Source organism: Cupressus sempervirens, chromosome 7 (genome assembly GCF_028749045.1).
Source record: "Cupressus sempervirens isolate cs-2001-9-10 chromosome 7, ASM2874904v1, whole genome shotgun sequence".
In the NCBI taxonomy this organism is placed as follows: domain Eukaryota; kingdom Viridiplantae; phylum Streptophyta; class Pinopsida; order Cupressales; family Cupressaceae; genus Cupressus; species Cupressus sempervirens.
The window spans coordinates 756,963,045-756,967,088 of record NC_143124.1 but is presented as its reverse complement, the minus strand read 5'-3'; the positions used below and the strand labels follow the sequence as shown (position 1 = coordinate 756,967,088).

The 4,044-nt window shown below is 32.6% G+C and overlaps 1 pseudogene; it reads right to left on the bottom strand.

The window, feature by feature from the left end:
- Positions 1-2,857: 2,857 nt before the first annotated feature.
- Positions 2,858-3,415, bottom strand: LOC149549489 (casein kinase 1-like protein 1 pseudogene; annotated as a pseudogene).
- Positions 3,416-4,044: the final 629 nt, after the last annotated feature.

The window sequence follows — 4,044 nt, the reverse complement described above, 5'->3', positions numbered from 1 at the left end:
TACACATGTATGCATACTTGTTCTACAGGAGATGTCTTTGTAGTGATTGTTGAGCCTGGAAATCATGAAGGTGTCAATTATTATTTATTGCAATGTACTACAGAGAGGAAAAAGTTATATGATCTCGAAGAAAGTGATGAAATGTTGTTCCCCATAGGTATTATACATACATGTGCATGTACATATATGAATTTATATATATCTAGGTAACTTTATATCTATCAAATTTTAAAATATTTAAATCTATGGGGTAGGTTTTGTTGTGATAGAGGGAACATATTTGAAGCAAGAAAAAATAGTCCAACATGGAATAACTTTGTTGATTATCAACCTGACAACAAGGTTTTACAATACAACCACCTGATCATTGCTACTGGCTTTGTCTACATCCAGTGAAATCTAAGCATGTACATCACAAGTGGAGACTAGATAGTGAAGACCAGGAGAAGATATTACATGTTATATGTGTACATCATGGTTAAATTGACCTTTGAAATGGTAGATAATTTAATTTAGATCAAATTTTAAGACATTTAAATGTAGACAATTAGATGCCCTATGAATGTTATTTATTAATTTAATAATATCATCTTAAAGGTTCTAGATATTACTTATTCTTAATATTTATTTTTTAATAATTTGAATTAGTTTAAAGAATTGTTTGCCTTGATATATCAAATTTCAGGACCTTTAAATGTAGACAATTAGAAGGGATAAATGTTATATTAATTCAATAATATCATCTTAACTAGATAAATATTACTTCTTCTTAAGATTAATTTTACAATAATTTGAACTAATTATAAGTTGTTTACCTTGATATATAATGAGATGAAATTACCATAATAATGAGATTATGTTATCATTAGTCTATTAAACATAATCTTTAGACTTTAGTATGGTATCTTATTAGTTTAGGTGCTGTGCAATATATTAATTGGAATTAAAAACACATAATCAGATGAAATTACCATCTTAGGATTCATTAGTATGGAACTAATGAATAATTGGAATTTATAAATGTGTCATTTTAATAATGTTAATTACCATCCTAAACTAAAGGTTATGTCATCATTAGTTTATTAATTTAAACTATATATTAATGTTAGTTTATTGTAGGATCATACTCTTAGTTTATTAGTTTATTAATGTGTTTTTAAATGTATATATTTTAATAATATTAATTACAATGGATGAATTTAATAATAACGACTTGATCTAAATAGGCAATACAAGTTAGTTAGAACTTACACAATCATTAGATAGATATGTATTAAAGATAATTTAATATGTTAGAATTCTTTTATCAACTTCTTTTCAAACTATTGAATTTCATCTCATTATATGTTTTTAATTTGTTAGAAGTTGTAATCTTTCCTTGGTGTATTTATAAACCAAGGTTAGAACTTCTTTATTTATTGTTGTAATATATTAGGATATAAGCCAAGATATCCTAATATATTTCTTTTTTGTCCTTTTTCCACTACATCTTATTTTGTCATCTAGTGGAATATGTGAGGACAAATATATATTGTAATTTCTAATTATAAATTATTCCTCCTTAAGAGGAATCTCACACTTGGCCTCACACACTTATGAATGGTGGCATTCATAGACATGGGAGTTACATTCTAACTCCTCTCTCTCATCTCTATTTAAGAGATGACCCTCTTCTCTCATTTAACAATGAGGTTTCTTCCTCTTCTCAATTATTCTATGAGCATTGCTCTCTATCTCTCTCTCTCTTCCTTCTTAGGCTTTTCATGCCTCATTCATAATGTCACAAGGGGTTTTCTTTGCTTTCCCCTTTCCAAATATCTTGTCTCATGGTGTTGGAGCTTGAATCTTTCTCTCTCCTATTTTATGGTAATATCTTTTCATGCATTTACTCACTTAGATTCTTTCCTGGTATTGTTTATTTACAAATTTTTTTTTCCATTTCTAACATGGTATCAGAGCAGTTTAATCTTTGTTTTGAGTGTTTGCATGAAGGTACGATTTGAAGGAGACTCTTGAGAGAGATTTCACTAATTTCTTCTTTAATCTTCTTAAGATGGAAGAAATTGAATTTTTTTTATAGATTTGGCTGGTTTACCGCCAAATCTGATTAACTTCTGTTTGCTCTAATTTGTGCAGGTTACTTCTTATTTTCTAGTAATTTTCATATAACCCCCTTTGGAAGGCTTGCCACCAAAGGATTTTCCTATAAAAGCTTCAATTTTTTTTAAGGCATGCCGCCAAAACAAAAAAATATTACTTCATATCATTTATTTATTATTATGCTCTGACAAAGATCGGTTTTCTTTATGCAATCAGGTTTATTAGTTTGTCACTGCATGCATGCTTTAAGTTTTTTAAACTTTAACTGAATTTCTGAGAAAATTTGAATCCCACTATGTTGGATCTTGAATTTTATCCCCATACTGTTCTTTGATTGGTTTTGATGGAGACTGGTTCTTCCTCCTCCATCCTTCCTGCGATCATGTTGTTATTTCAGGGTTTGTTTTGGAAGCCTGGGCATCATTTTTTTTTCCCTTTGGGCTTCTTTTCGGTAGCCCTTGCTGCTCTTCGTGTCAGTGTTTGGCACTTTGTGCCTTTGGCTCCCCCGTCGCCATCAGATGCGATGTTTTGGCCACGTTCAGGCCACGACCTTACACTTCTCCACACTGCCCTTGGTAAAATAAGCTTCACGGCCCTCAAGATGTCATATAGATTCAAGCTCCTGGGAGTCAAAATCATCTTTGACGCTTCCTCCCTCCATTATGACGCCCCTGTGAACCACAACCCACGCCGTCTCGCGCCTCGCTGTTTTCACATCCAGTGACGTCGTCCCTGCCTTCTCGTTGTCACTGCCTCTTCACGAATTGAGAGAGCGCTTGAGAACATAGCCAAGGGACTCTAAATTATCTCTTCGACTTTGCTCGATTCCAAGGTGGGTGTTCATGCTTGCATATCGGGCAGTACCAGTTAAATTCTTGTTCTCTCTGTAAGGAATATGTTGATGGCTGACTGCATCTCTGTACTTTTTTGCTAGCCCAAAATCAATTACATAAACCTGATTTGCTCTTCTACAAAGACCCATAAGAAAGTTATCAGGCTTTATGTCTCTGTGAAGAAAGCATTTTGAATGCACAAATTCAACCCTGTTTATCATTTGATTTGCCAGCATTAGTACAGTCTTTAGAGGAAGCTTCCGACTATAGAAATTGAAGAGATCTTCAAGACTTGTACCCAATAAATCCATAACCAAGACATTGTAGTCACCCTCAACACCAAACCATCTTACATTTGGAATTCCAGTTCCTCCTTGCAGGATCCTGTACAACTTAGACTCGTAGTGAAGTTGTGGATGCTTAGTCTTCACATTTTCAAGCTTAATGGCCCATTTTTTTTCTGCTTCTGGCTGGCGCTCCATGGGTAAAGATCAACATTTGGCCATTTCAGATGCCTTTGAAATGGCTATTTGCCACTCTTTTTTGGGTTCGCAATGAAACCCTTGTCTTTCCCTAAGAAAACTTTTTAAAATTTCTTTGCTTCTTTTCAGGTTCTTTTTTAGATGATTGCTTGTTATGGTTCGAATTATGGTGAGAATTTTTAAAAGCAGAATCAGACTAATTGCTGCTCACTCACCTTTTGTCAGTATGCTATGACATATCTCTACTATTCCTAGTAACCTTTTTTTAGCATGCAAGATTCTTTTTTCCTTTTTGAGCTCTGACAGAGGCATCATTTATTTATTTATTATTGCCTCTAGTCAACCTATTTGTGGCAGGTAATCATTCACTATCAGACAAGTGTAATATTCTATCTCTCAAGCTTTTTTTCGAAAAGTTTTTTTAACTCTTTTTAGTATACTCTTATCTGCCAGATCTAAACTCTATCATTATTTACTAACCTTTTTTGCAGGGTTAGTTGTAACAAATTTTACATAAAGAAAAAAGAAGGGGAAATCATTTTTTTTAGCATCAAGCTATCATTTAATAATTGTAATTGTATGATTTCATACTATGATATTTTAAGTATATTTATTCAAGTATATATGGG